General features: G+C 40.6%; 1 protein-coding gene across 1 annotated transcript in view; it reads right to left on the bottom strand.

Moving 5' to 3' along the window:
* Positions 1 to 16,011, bottom strand: part of KCP (kielin cysteine rich BMP regulator) — a 144,873-nt gene that overhangs the window by 123,295 nt on the left and 5,567 nt on the right. The gene's annotated exons all lie outside the window — the stretch shown is intronic.

The raw sequence follows: 16,011 nt of genomic DNA, 5'->3' as shown, positions 1-16,011 counted from the left end.
GTTCATGATGAGCCCCATAAGATGCTCCATATTAAAATACGCCCCATATGATGCTCCATATACAAATGTGCCACATATAATGCTCCATGCAGTTCATTATGGCCACCATAAGATGCTCCATATACAAATGTGCCACATATAATGCTCCATGCAGTTCATTATGGCCCCATAGATGCTCGATATACAAATATGCCCCATATAATGCTCCATACAGTTCATTATGGCCCCATAGATGCTCCATATACCAATATGCCCCATATAATGCTCCATACAGTTCATTATGGCCTCATAGATGCTCCATATACAAATATGCTCCATATAATGCTCCATACAGTTCATTATGGCCCCATAGATGCTCCATATACAAATATGCTCCATATAATGCTCCATACAGTTCATTATGGCCCGATAGATGCTCCATATACAAATATGCCCCATATAATGCTCCACACAGTTCATTATGGCCCCATAGATGCTCCATATACCAATATGCCCCATATAATGCTCCATACAGTTCATTATGGCCCGATAGATGCTCCATATACAAATATGCCCCATATAATGCTCCATACAGTTCATTATGTCCCCACAGATGCTCCATATACAAATATGCTCCATATAATGCTCCATACAGTTCATTATGGCCCGATAGATGCTCCATATACAAATATGCCCCATGTAATGCTCCATACAGTTCAGTATGGCCCCATAGACGCTCCATATAACAATGTGCCACATATAATGCTGCTGCTGCAATAAAAAAAATGACATACTCATCTCTTGTCGCTGCTCCTCAGCGTCCCGTCTTTCCGCACTGACTGTTCAGGCAGAGGGAGGCGCGCACACTTATACGTCATCGCGCCCTCTGACCTGAACAGTCACTGCAGAGGACGGGAAGATGGAGTAGCGCCCGGCGGGTGGAACACGGACAGGTGAGAACACGGACAGGTGAATATGAAATACTCCGGCGCGGTCCCTGGCTGCTTCTCCCGGACAGATGGTCTCCGGCACCCGCAGTTTCTTCCTCTGTTCAGCGGTCACTGGTACCACTCATTACAGGAATGAATATGTGGCTCCACCTCTATGGGAGTAGAGTCAATATTCATTACTTTAATGAGCTGTACCACGTGACCGCTGAACAGCAGAAAGAAGGTGCCGGCGCAGAAGACCATGGGACACGCAGGGACCGCATCAGGAGCGACAGGAGCAGGTGAGTAGGTGACCGTCATTGCCAACCCCCCCGCCTTCCATGACTCGAGTATAAGCCGAGAGGGGCACTTTCAGCCCATTTTTTTGGGCTGAATATCTCGGCTTATACTCGAATATATACGGTATCCTTTCAACATAATTCATGCAAGTTAGGCTACGTTCACATTTGCGGCCAGCGCCGCAGCGTCGGGCGCCGCAGCGGCGCCGCATGCGTCATGCGCCCCTATATTTAACATGGGGGCGCATGGACATGCGGCGCACTTGCGTTTTGCGCCGCATGCGTCGCTGCGGCGCCCGCGTCGGGTCGCAGAGGACGCAGCAAGTTGCATTTTTGCTGCGTCCAAATTCAATGGAAAAAACGACGCATGCGGCGCAAAACGCAGCGTTGTGCATGCGTTTTGCTGCGTTTTTGTTTGCGTTGTGCGCTGCGGCGCCGACGCTGCGGCGCACAACGCAAATGTGAACGTAGCCTTATCCAAACATATCAGATGAACATATAGGAAAAAAATCTGTTAGGCTATGTTCACACATTGCTGTTTTTTTTTATACGGTATTTATACAAATTAACAGCTGCTTTTAATAGTACCTGCAAAAGCTATGAGACTTCATAAATCTCATGCACACGTTTTTTTTCTCGACTGAATTGGAAAACTGCTTTTTTTAAAAAAAGAAACAAAAGCAGCATGTCAATTTTTGCAGCATTTTTTTGCAGCATTTTCACCCATAGAAAGCAATGAGTAATTGCAAAAAACAGGAAAAAATGTTGCCATTAGTTTTTGCAACCTTTTTAGTGAAAAAAAGCCGGTACTGCAGTATGTGAAAACCATTTATTTTTACGATTTTTACCAAGTTGAAACCAAAATGTTTTGGTCTCCTCACCTGAGAATGGCAGTTAGGATTAGTACAGTGTAATTACGGTAGTAATATATGTTAAAGTAAACAAAGCCCGACCAACTCAATGTGTAAAATTAAACATTGCCTCACCAACTCTCCACACTGTTTTTACATTTGCAATTGTGTATTTTTTCATGAACTTTTTTGTTCAGAATAGTCACTATTTTTTCAGACATAAAAAAACTTTTTCTACTAAATAATTGAATCAAATTGTTTCCAAAAATGTTTTATGGTTTCACATACACCTTGCATTGGTGGTCTAATACCTTGCATTGGTATTGTTCATGCTTGATCCTGAAAAACGTAACAAAAAAAGCCATCAAAATCTGTTTTACTACCAAGTAGTAATGAGCAAATGTGCTCAGATAAAGTGCTATCTGAGCATGCTCATGTGCTAACCAAGTGTCTTCGGCGTGCTCGAAAAATATGTTTGAGTCCCCGCGACTGTTCAACAGCCAAAACCCATTCAGTGATTGCCTGTTTGTTAGACAATCCCTGCATGTGCTGTGGCTGTCGAAGAACTGTTAGGGTACTGTCACACAGTGCAATTTTGATCGCTACGACGGTACGATTCGTGACGTTCTAGCGATATCGTTACGATATCGCAGTGTCTGACACGCAGCAGCGATCAGGGACCCTGCTGAGAATCGTACGTCGTAGCAGATCGTTTGAAACTTTCTTTCGTCGCTGGATCTCCCGCTGTCATCGCTGGATCGTTGTTTGTGACAGCGATCCAGCGATGCGTTCGCTGGTAACCAGGGTAAACATCGGGTTACTAAGCGCAGGGCCGCGCTTAGTAACCCGATGTTTACCGTGGTTACCAGCGTAAAAGTAAAAAAAAAAAAACCGTACATACTCACCATCTGATGTCTGTCAGGTCCCTTGCAGTCTGCTTCCCGCTCTGACTGTGAGCGCCGGCCGGAAAGTGAGAGCAGATCACAGCGGTGACGTCACCGCTGCGCTCTGCTCTCACTGTACGGCTGCACTCAGTCAGAGCGGGAAGCAGACTGCAAGGGACCTGACAGACATCAGATGGTGAGTATGTACGGTTTGTTTTTTTTTACTTTTACGCTGGTAACCACGGTAAACATCGGGTTACTAAGCGCGGCCCTGCGCTTAGTAACCCGATGTTTACCCTGGTTACCAGCAAACCTCGGCATCGCTCCAGCGCCGTGATTGCAAAGTGTGACCGCAGTCTACGACGCTGGAGCGATACTCATACGACGCTGCGACGTCACGGATCGTGCCGTCGTAGCGACGAAAATTGCACGGTGTGACAGTACCCTTAGACATGGAGGCGTGGGAGGCACATGCTCGGATAACACTTATCACTACTGCCAAAAGTTCAGGTTTTGGCTGCTGAAAAAAGCAGGAAAATACCAATGTGTGAGCATAGCCTTATTGTGAAGTCTGGCTGCATTTATCTTTATAGCTATCATGAGATAAAGGCGAAAGTAAATGAGATAAAGACAAAATGATAGATTTTATCCAATTGTACAGAATGTACAGTGGGTACGGAAATTATTCATACCCCCCCCCCCCTGAAAAGCCAAACTATTACTCAAAAAATAGGCAAAAAAGTATGATCAATCAGGATGTGTAGGAAATAAGGATTCTTGTAGGGTGTTATGTAATCAACAATCATATGATACTTTTAAGTCGGAATAGGATGTTATATCCATTCTCTGTCATACTGTAGGTTTGGCCTTAAAAATCCAGTATTATAATATTATTGGAAAAATAAAATCATTCACTATTCCTTCCAGGAGTTATTATACATGTACAGTGGGCACAGAAAGTATTCAGACCCCTTTTCATTTTTCACTCTTTGTTTCATTGCAACCATTTGCTAAATTCAAGAAAGTTCTTTTTTTTCTCATTAATGTACACTCTGCACCCCATCTTGACTAAAAAAAAAGAACAGAAATGTAGAAATGTAGAAATTCACATCAGGACTACAAGATCACAGGTACTTTCAGCTGCATCACATTTAATGTGGTGTACCTAATTATATGTACCAAATGTCCAGCTGGGGGTCTGTATGTTGGTGAGACAGGGCAAAAACTAAGAACAAGGATACATTCTCACAGCCACACAATAAGAGAAAAAGAATGGATCTACCTGTGGCCAAACATTTTTGTATGCCTGATCATAGCACCATGGACATGAAATTACTTGTATTGAAAGGTAACTTCAAATCTCAGAGAGACAGGAGAATCTCGGACTATAAACTTATGACAACCTTTGACACACTTAGTGTAGGAATGAATGTGTCGCATGGATTTATGTCTTTTTACATCAATTAAGGAATTTGCACTTCAGACCTTATGGGGGCATCATAACATAAAACCAGACCCCAATCAGAGGACAACAAAACATTCACTCCTTATCTACAAACTGTTCCAATATTTATGGACACAACTGTTTATCACTCTCCCATAATGATAGCTCTGTGCTGTGTTGTGTATAAATATGTGATTCTTCAGATGTTGTATTAGTCTATGCCTAATGAAGAGGCCTGAGTAGTCTCGAAAGCTTGCAATTTGTTATCATTTTTTCAGTTAGAGGACTCTCAATTTCAAATATTATTCTATCTACTGGCTAACACGGTACCAAGATATATATCTTTCCTGTATAGAATTTTTTGCAAATTTATTAAAAAAGAAAAACTAAAATATCACATGGTCATATGTATTCAGACTCTTTGATCAGACACTCATATTTAAGTCACATGCTGTCCATTTCCTTGTAATCCTTCTTGAGCTGGTTCTAATCCTTCATTGGAGTCCTGCTGTGTTTAATTATACTGATAGGACTTGATTTGTAAAGGCACACACCTGTCTATATAAAACCTCACAGCTCACAGTGCATGTCAGACCAAATGAGAATCATGAGGTCAAAGGAACTGGCCAAGGAGCTCAGAAACAGAAATGTGGCAAGGCAAAGATCTGGCCACGGTTGCAGAAGAATTTCTGCAGTACTCAAGGTTCCTGAGAGCACAGTGGCCTCCATAATCCTTAAATGGAAGAAGTTTGGGACCATCAGAAGTCTTCCTAGACCTTGCCGTCCAGCCAAACTGAGCAATCATGGGAGAAGAGCCTTGGTGAGAGAGGTAAAGAAGAACCCCAAGATCACTGTGGCTGAGATCCAGAGATGCAGTAGGGAGATGAGAGAAAGTTCCACAAAGTCAACTATCACTGAAGCCCTCCACCAGTCGGGCCTTTATGGCAGAGTGGCCTGACGGAAGACTCTCCCCAGTGCAAGACATATGAAAGCCTGCATAGAGTTTGCTAAAAAACACATGAAGGACTCCCAGACTGTGAGAAATAAGTTTCTCTGGTCTGATGAGACGAAGATAGACCTTTTTGGTGACAATTCTAAGCGGTATGCGTGGAGAAAACCAGGCACTGCTCATCACCTGCCCAATACAATCCCAACAGTGAAACATGGTGGTGGCAGCATCATGCTATGGGGTGTTTTTCAGCTGCAGGGACAGGACGACTGGTTGCCATTGAAGGAAACATGAATGCGGCCAAGTACAGAGACATTCTGGATGATAAAATAACAAAGGAGTGACTTCAGGACAGGGCCGCCATCAGGGCATTACTGCCCTGACTGGCATATGGGGCCTGATGACCAGAGGGGGCCCGCATCAGGCCCCATCTCTTCTGGTCATCGGGCCCTAGCAGCAGGATTCTGCCAATGCAGTATACTAAGTACAGATCGCCTGTTTATAATGGCACTTATGGTGATATTAGTATTGTGGTTTTTTTAATAATGATCAGTATTGTAGTATTCAGTCACTATGTGGTGGTAATATGTTGTCTAGCCATGGTGTGGCGGTTTTGTTCCTTGTATGTGCCATTATTTGGTCACTATGTGGTGGTAATATGTGGTATGGTCATGGTGTGGTGGTATTTGTACCTTGTATGTGGTATTATTGGTCTCATGTGGTGGTAATATATGATCTGGACATGGTGTGGTGGTATTTGTCCCTTGTATGTGATATTATTCAGTCACTGTGGTGATAATATGTGGTCTGGACATGGTGTGGTGGTATTTATTCTTTGTATGTGGTATTATAGGTCTCTATGTGGTGGTAATATGGTGTCTGGTCATGGTGCGGTGGTATTTGTCCCTTGTATATGATATTATTGGTCATTTTAAAAATAAAATTGTAAAATAAATAAAAATATATCTAAATTGTATTGGATATGTTAACAAATGATTAATAGGATAGAGTAGAGTAGAGCTCGGCCAAAAGAGTCTACCTTGTCGTGGTGACGGCTTAGGCCAAAACAAAAAGCTGTTGGCTGTATGTGTGATTTGGTGATGGGAACTGTTAATGTGTGATTGGTGAGAAGTGGAGTTTTTCCAAGAGAGAGTAGTGGGGCTGTTGACAGTTCAAGGGGTGGAGGCGGAGCCTGGGTGGAGTTTCAGGGGGCCCCCGAAAATTTTGCCATTATGGGGCCCCGAAATTCCTAGTGGCAGCCCTAGGAAAAAAAATGAACTTTTTTGAATTTACCAAATGGCTGCAATGAAACAAAGAGTGAAAAATATAAAGGGGTCTGAATACTTCCTGTACCCACTGTACATGTATAATAACTCCTGGAAGGAATAGTGAATTATTTTATTTTTCCATTAATATTATAAAACTGGAGTTTTTAGGCTAAACCTACAGTATGACAGAAAATTGATATAACATCCTATTCCGACTTAAAAGTATCATACAGTTATATGAAAAAGTTTGGGCACCCCTATTAATCTTAAGCTTAATGTTTTATAAAAATTGTTTTTTTTGCAACAGCTATTTCAGTTTCATATATCTAATAACTGTTGGACACAGTAATGTTTCTGCCTTGAAATGAGGTTTATTGTACTAACAGAAAATGTGCAATCTGCATTCAAACAAAATTTAACAGGTGCATATGTATGGGCACCTCACCAGAAAAGTGACATTAATATTTAGTACATCCTACTTTTGCAAAAATAACAGCCTCTAGTCGCTTCTTGTAGCTTTTAATGAGTTCCTGGATCCTGGATGAAGGTATTTTTGACCATTCCTCTTTACAAAACAATTCCAGTTCAGTTAAGTTTGATGGTCGCCGAGCATGGACAGCCCTCTTCAAATGATCCCACAGATGTTCAATGATATTCAGGTCTGGGGACTGGGATGGCCATTCCAGAACAGTGTAATTGTTCCTCTGCATGAATGCCTGAGTAGATTTGGAGCAGTGTTTTGGATCATTGTCTTGCTGAAAGATCCATCCCCTGCGTAACTTCAACTTTGTCACTGATTCATGAACATTATTGTCAAGAATCTGCTGATACTGAGAGGAATCCATGCGTCCCTCAACTTTAACAAGATTCCCGGTGCCGGCATTAGCCACACAGCCCCAAAGCATAATGGAACCTCCACCAAATTTGACTGTGGGTAGCAAGTGTTTTTCTTGGAATGCTGTGTTTTTTTGCCGCCATTCATAACGCCTTTTAGTATGACTAAACAACTCAATCTTGGTTTCATCAGTCCAAAAAGAAATTGGCTTCTCCAAATGTGCTTTTGCATACCTCAGCCGACTCTGTTTGTGGCGTGCTTGCAGAAACGGCTTCTTTCGCATCACTCTCCCATACAGCTTCTCCTTGTGCAAAGTGCGTTGTATAGTTGACCGATGCACAGTGACACCATCTGCAGCAACTTGATGCTGCAGCTCTCTGGAGGTGGTCTGAGGATTGTCCTTGACTGATCTCACCATTCTTCTTCTCTGCCTTTCTGATGATTTTCTTGGCCTGCCACTTCTGGCCTTAACAAGAACTGTACCTGTGTTCTTCCATTTCCTTACTATGTTCCTCACAATGGAAATTGACAGGTTAAATCTCTTAGACAGCTTTTTGTATCCTTGCCCTGAACAACTATGTTGAATAATCTTTGTTTTCAGATCATTTGACAGTTGTTTTGAGGAGCCCATGATGCCACTCTTCAGAGGAGATTTAAACAGGAGAACAACTTGCAAGTGGCCACTTTAAGTAGCTTTTCTCATGACTGCATACACCTGGCTATGAAGTTCAAAGCTCAATGAGGTTACAAAACAAAAAAAAGTGCTTTAGTAAGTCAGTAAAAAGTAGGTAGGAGTATTTAAAACAAGAAAATGATAAGGGTGCCCATACTTAAGCACCTGTCAAATTTTGTTTGAATGCAGATTGCACATTTTCTGTTAGTACAATAAACCTCATTTCAAGGCAGAAACATTACTGTGTCCAACAGTTATTAGATATATGAAACTGAAATAGCTGTTGCAAAAAAAAAACAATTTTTATAAAACATTAAGCTTAAGATTAATAGGGGTGCCCAAACTTTTTCATATAACTGTATGATTGTTGATTACATAACACCCTACCAGAATCCTTATTTCCTACACATCCTGATTAATCATACGGTTTTTGCCTATTTTTTGAGTAATAGTTTGGCTTTTCAGCAGTTATTCATTATTATAGTTTAGGCACGGTTTTCATTATCCAACTGTTTTCTGCAAAAAAATGTCTCTAAATTGCCGTGAACTTGTATTTCCGTGCCCTAAAGGAGTACAAAAGCTATTCTATTTTATTTTTTTTTTGCACAGTTGTAGATTTACATGAAACATTTGAAAGGATCATGAGGCATTTTAATAAAAAAGGCACAAATAAGAAAAAGGCACAGAATTTGGATTATTGCCGGAAGTCCCATTAACAATGAATGAAGATAATCATGATCGAATGCCCCTGTGCTGCATTCATTATGGGGGCTGGACAAGTATTAAAAAATGAATTCCTGCAAAATACAGTTTATAGTTACCTATGGCATTGAATTCAATAAGCAGGCTTTATTTTCACTGGCTATCTGCAGGCCTTCAGAAATGCACTCCGCTTAGGTTGCAACAAAGTGCTATCTAATAAAGACACCACATTTAACAATCACACACCCTTTTAGAATTACACTAGCATTTAAAAAATTTAAAAGTTACAAAAAGGAAAATGGGCTGATGCAAAAGTTTAGTCACCCTTGTAAATGTGTGTGCTCAGCTAGCTTTGACCAAGGCTTCAGACCTCCATTAGTCTGTTAGGGTTATGGCTTGTTCACTATCATCGTTAGGAAAGACCAGGTGATACAAGTTTCCCTGCTTTATAAAAACCCAGCCTCATCTAACCTTGTGCCAAAAAACAGCAGCACAAGTATGGCCTTCATGGAAGAGTCATCAGAAGAAAACCTCTTCTGCATCCTCACCATAAAATTCAGTGTCAGAAATATGCAAAAGAACATCTAAACAAGCCTGATGCATTTTGGAAACAAGTCTTGTGGACTGATGAGACTAAAATAGAACTCTTTGGCCACAATGCAATGATTAAAGGTATGTGTGGGGGAAAAAAGGGCACAGAATTTCAGGAAAAGATAATATCGCCCACCATTAAGCATGGTGGCGGATCAATCATGCTTTGGGGTTGTGTTACAGCCAATGGCACAGGGAACATTTCACAGGTAGGGGGAAGAATGGATTGAATACAATTTTAACAAATTCTTGATGAGAACAAAACATCATCTGTAAAAAAACTGAAGTTGAAAAGAGGATGGCTTCTATAACAGATGTCAAAATCTACAATAGACTACCTCAAAAGGCACAAGCTGAAGGTTTTACCATGGCCTTCACAGTCTCCTGATCTGAACATCATTGAAAATCTGTGGCTAGACCTCAAAATAGCAGTGCATGCAAGACGACCCAGGAATCTCACAGAACTGGAAGAATTTTCCAAGAAAAAATGAATGAAAATCCCTCAGACAAGAACTGAAAGACACTTAGCTGGCTACAAAAAGTTTTTACAAGCTGTGATATTTGCAAAAGGGGGTGCTACTAGGTATTAACCATGCAGGGTGGCCAATGTTTGGTATCAGCCCATTTTCCTTTTTGTAATTCTTAAAATGTAAAAAATGACAATATATTTTTTTGGTCTAAAATACAAAGTAAAAAGGTGTCATCTTTAAAGCTAGCCCTTTTAGAAATCATTTAATCTTCAACTTCTTTAACGGTTCATAATAATAGTACTTTTGAGCAGGGGTTCCCAAACTTTTACATGGCACTGTATGTATTAGTGGGTAATAATGAATAATAAAAGTTTTCTCAATCTATGTAGATATTTGGCTTACTAATGCACAATTCTACACAATGTAAAACTTAAATTAAATCTATCAGTATGACCATCCATCCTAAGCTGTTTTTATGGGCATGTAGGTCATAGGAAGCTGATTAAAAAGACACCTTGGTATCTGTAATCTGATATCTTATAACAGAGAAATCCATATTTTTCTTATAAGTAAATGAGCTGTTGAGGGCTGTGGATCAGACACTGATCTGTAATTTTCCTTATTTTACATGAAGGGGAGTTACCAGTGTGATGTGTAATGTCCACCCTCGGTTCTCCTAATATCACTGTGATTATACCTGACACATCTGCAGGTTCCTCTCAGCTTTAGCTTCCATCTCACAGGTAGACAGGGTTGTAATATTGTTACAATACAGCAGAGCTGTGAGAGCTGCAGCTGCTAATGTGTTTGTGAGAAGACAAAGTTTAGGCCTCTTTCACACTTCCGTCTTTTAGCTCCCATCGAAATCCGTAGATTTTTGAAAAAAACAGGATCCTACAAATTTTTCTGCAGGATCCTGTTTTTTTCCCATAGACTTGTATTAGCGATGGATTGTGATGGATGGCCATCCGTTTCATCCGTCGTGCACTGGATCCGTCGGAAAATTGCTGTCCGTCGGGCGGAGAAAACGTTCATAGTTTTCCACTATTTTTAAGACATCCGTCGATACATCACAGCGACGCATTCTGACGGCCGCCTGCTGACGGAAGTGTGAAAGAAGCCTTAGTTCTCCTGTTCTGTGTTAGATTCATATCTCACACTGGTGATGTCTTCTTTTATTTACAATAAACCCTGGAGGCAGATTCTCATGCAGCTCAATGTACAGCCCATAGTTCTAAACAACTCATTTATGCTACTTTCACACCACACTAGCGTTGTTGGCTGTACGTCGCAATGCGTCGTTTAGGAGAAAAAACGCATCCTGCAAAGTTGCCCGCAGGATGCGTTTTTCCCCATAGACTAACATTAGCGACGCATTGCGACGTATGGCCACACGTCGCAACTGTCGTGCGACGGTTGCGTCGTGTTTTGGCGGACCGTCGGCACAAAAAAACGTTACATGTAACTTTTTTTGTGTGTCGAGTCCGCCATTTTCGACCATGCATGCGCGGCCGAAACCTCTCCTCCCCAGACCTTACAATGGGGCAGCGGAAGCGTCGTAAGACTGCTTCCGCTGCCCACATCGGGCATTATTTTCACAACGCGCGTCGGCTCATCGGGCCGACGCATAGCGACGGCCCCGTGCCAACGCTAGTGTGAAAGCAGCCTTACATATAAGAAAAACTTTGATATCTCTTGAATAAGACATTGGATAGTAGATATCAAGGTATCATGTTATTCAGCTTCCTATGACCTACATGCCCATATAGACGGCTTAAGAGGGTTGATCCTACTGACGGATTCCCTTTGAGTGTGATATAATTTTAAATTGCAAATTAATACAAAAAGATAACATAGTCTTATGTAAACTAATTCATGAAAAGAGTACAAATGCATCTAGTGGGGAAGCTGGCATAAGGAAGCTAAAATCACTGTTCAGCAAATCTCCAAGTAATGGTTAATATAATATCGCTATAGCCAATGCCTGTTTCAGATCACTGCAGTTAAATGTACAAAGATCTTGGCAGCAACTTGATCACAGCTGGTGAGTAGGATTCAGAATCGCTGTGCAGGTATCTTGCACTACATCAGCTGGAGACCTTTTCTGCAAGTCTCCCCATATCACAGCTTCATATAGGCCTGTCTGCGGTCTGTGAGTCAGAACTCTATAGTTCATGATGGGAAGGAGTCTGGCTTCAATCCCAGAATGTTATGTCTCCTGGTGGTACCAAATGTCACGTGATAGCTAGAATAACCTGGTTACAGAAAATAGCGCAGTCTGCCACTAAGGAATTATAAAAAATGAACTGCTTTAACTAAAGAGTGTAACCTTGCGTCACCTACCATAGATATCAACTAAAGTCACACCCTTTACATTCGCAGAAGACTTCAGACCATACAAGTGAAAAGATTTAGTAACATTGCCAAAGGGCAAAATCCAGAGCTGCAGAAATCCATCATACAGTAAGATGAAAAAAGGTCTTTGGCATTGGTTTGTAGATGGAATTTTCCTTTTGCATGACTTGTATATGGGGTTGCAGAAGATGTTCTCACCATATAAGTAACCAATAATAAATATAATATGCACCAGTTAGTTCTCCCAGTGGTAATGAGTATGAGTAAAGAGGTGGTATGTAAAGGTTTCCAGAGACAGACATACCTCTGGTGCCACCTGGGCAGCTGCATAGGTGTCCAAGAGGTAAGGCTGCCCATTTCCCTTTCCAAGCCCGGTGGAATTGTGCATTTCGGTGATATATTGGACTGCATAGGGTCCATATATTGTTCTTGCACAGGGACCCTTTTCTATCTGCGTCCATGCTGACAGTTTTGATCTACTACTAAACGCTTAAGAGCAGTTGAAATAAATACTGGCAATAACCTTCAGATGGGACACCACCTGGTAAGTGGGTCATATGTGCTCTTTTAAAAAGAATAGTTTTTTCAATAGTTTTTTTTCAGGGAACTACAGAAATCCACTACTTTAGCTGTTAGTTAATAAATGTGTTTGGCCATCATGCCAATCTTTTGTCCCCATCGAGAGTCAGGAAAAACAGCTGTTGGTCGAGCCACCATTTGTCTGACGAGTTTCTCAAGTAGAATAGTTTTACAATATTGAAGCCTTCATCTATTTTTTAATATTCATCAGTAAATGTCTAATTTTACTAGTGAGAGGAGCCTAATTTAAGAATTATGGCGCTATATTTGGGCAAATAAAACACTATTCTAAGCATATGTGCTACACTTTCAGAATTTTAATATATTGATTTTAAAGAAAAGGGAGCATTCTAACACATAGCATCCAATCAAACTCCATTATTCATTTTCCACGGCCTATGAATGAAGACTGGGCTCTTGTTGGTTGGTTGGTTAAACATTGGAACAACATTAGAACATTAACAAGCCATTATAAGCACATGAAGGAAATGGGTCATAAAACGGCAATTACCGTAACTAATTTTAATGGTGTTATTAGAGATTGCTATAAAAATGGAGCCTCCAGGGTGACCACTGATTGCCCTAGGTCCTGGACCCCGACCACCCAGTCAGCCAGGCATTTTCCCTGCAGTACCTGGGCACTGAGTTCTGGGACTGGGGACTGCTGATAGAGGTAAAATCAGAATAGGGACCCACATGTATGATGTCTTTATAGCCTAATAGAACATATGTTCAGCGGTTGTCTTCATGTGTAATAGAAACTGACCAAGTTCTAAAACCATAGATCCATCTTTAATCATCAATTCATATATTACAATAATCGGGATTTATGACATGGGAAACGATGTAAATACGTTGCATTACTGCTCTTGTTTGGATCCTATGTCACAGCTCGTATAGTCCAGAGCAGCATCTACTGTTGTGAACTCTTCAAAGTTTGCATTTCTCAGCATTCCTTGCTGACTTTATGTCTGCATAGAGCTTACTATGAAGATTTGCAGTTCGGGAATTGCCAGCTTCATACCAGACTCTGTACATCAATCTGCCATGGGAAAACTATTAACCCTTTGGCTGCATGAAGGGTGTTCTGCTACCGTGTACCTCCACTTTCACAAGAAAACAATTATAGTGCAGGACTTTGTGGTGTAGTTTTCTAAATCTCTATATTAGGGCTGATTCTCTGCCTGAAAAAATGCTTAATAAACATTACAAATAATGATCATGTGCACATCAATGTAAAAACGACTTGCTGTGCATATGTTGCATGTATTTTAAATTATTTTAACTGCTTCAGGCTTTGAAAGCTGTGAAGTGGCTAAAAGAAGTGACCGCTCCGTTTTTCACATGGCTTCAGCTTGAAGCTGCCACTATGTGCTATATGAGATTTTTTTTAAAAGACATCGGCGGAAAAGATGACGCAAAAAAAAACAACAAAAAAAGATAACAAAGAAAATGCTTCAGTAAAAACATTGCTTCAAAAACTATGTGCTTACAAAGGCGTCTATAAGACATTGGGTACACTTAGCCATAGGGTGAGTTAGAAAAACGATTACGGTATATCGCAAAGAAAATCATTATCATTGTTTTCCCTTTTTAGAGTGGAGGTACGCTTTAAGCTTCTCGGTGTAACTCTATAAAGAAACCTGCTATTTCCAAAAATGGTTTCCAGTATCATCCTGTAGAATTGTGGCTACAATTCTCAACCGTAAGAATTCAGTATAAGATGAGTAATAATCCAATGTATTTACAAAGGTACTCAACGTTTCCTGTAGCTGTAACCTGTGAGTGTGCACAGAGCCCAGCTGGAGGACTATTTGTCATTCCGGCACTGCACACTGTTTACTGTCACTATTTCCTCTCTCACCGTCATCACAGCTCACAAATACATATTCTTCATCAGTATTAACCTAACTTTCCCAACAGCCTTATTTTACCACACTTCACTAAAATTCTGTGTTTATTTGTTTTTCTTTTCCTTGGAGTTAACTAAGGGAATTTGGGGTCAAGCACCAAATAAAGCTGCAGGCTGGAAGCGTTTCATATATTTGTAAAACCCCACTGTCACGCTGTTCATTTCCCACAATGCTACAAATCAGCGATCAAAGCAAAACGGAAATCGAGGCACTTAGCACAACGGCACATCACTAACATGTCCCTTCTAGCCTGGTAGTAATTATCAGTTCTCTGATAAGATGTCAATGTAAAGTTTGGGAAAATGAACTGCCCCTGTAAAGGAAAAATGAGGCACAACCTTTCACCATAAACTGCTTTTCACTAAGGCCTCATTCACTTGTCCATTTTTTTCACACATGTAAAACAGACCAATTCTTTTCAGTGTGCTGCATCCATTTTTAGCTCTTTTGTTCGTTTTTACAATCTGCGTGTATTTTGTTTTTCATGGATAAAAAGAGTTTTTTCATAGCTTCTATTACTGAACTGCTCAGTGAAAAACATTTGTTTTTTTAAGGACCCGGTCACCTGAATGGGCAACTTTGATTTGCAAAATCCGACAAAATAGGACATGTTTTTTGGAGACCATTAATTCAGAAAAAAACAGACATATGAAAATACCAAGTGTAATGATAGTATTCATGTTATATTTGTTAAAAAATTGACAGCGCATACGACAAAACTTTACCAACGAATGAGCCCTTGTGCCCTCACAAGGCACGTGGTTCTTAAGCAGGATTTTGCTATTTAATCTGAGAGCAGCATAATATAGGGCAAAAGAGCCCAATTTTATGGGACTGTCACTTATTACGTTTTGTGTTCAAGTTTCAATACAATCTGTGTTTTATGAGCAGGAATTTATCACTGCCTGACTAGCCTCAGGTGCATGACATAATCTGTGCAACCCCTCCCATACCACTAATTTTCAGCTTGCTGACAATGTACAGTACACACTGGTGTGGGTGAGATTATTCAAAGCTAAGCATTCTGACCACACTACAAACAGAGAAAACATGGATTCTATCACAACTACATCAAGCAGCCTACTAAGTGATACATCACTGGAATTGGGCTCCTTTATTGTTCTGCTCTTTGATTACATAGCAAAAACCTTCTGACAGATTCCCTTTAAATACTATTGTGCTATATCTATCTATATGATATCTATAATTCTGTATGTAACCCCTTTCTCATGTACAGCACCATGGAATTAATGGTGCTATATAAATAAATAATAATAATAATAGAATTGA

Source organism: Ranitomeya variabilis, chromosome 5 (genome assembly GCF_051348905.1).
Source record: "Ranitomeya variabilis isolate aRanVar5 chromosome 5, aRanVar5.hap1, whole genome shotgun sequence".
NCBI lineage: Eukaryota > Metazoa > Chordata > Amphibia > Anura > Dendrobatidae > Ranitomeya > Ranitomeya variabilis.
The sequence above is the reverse complement of the archived record's forward strand: the minus strand, read 5'-3'. Positions and strand labels throughout refer to the sequence as shown.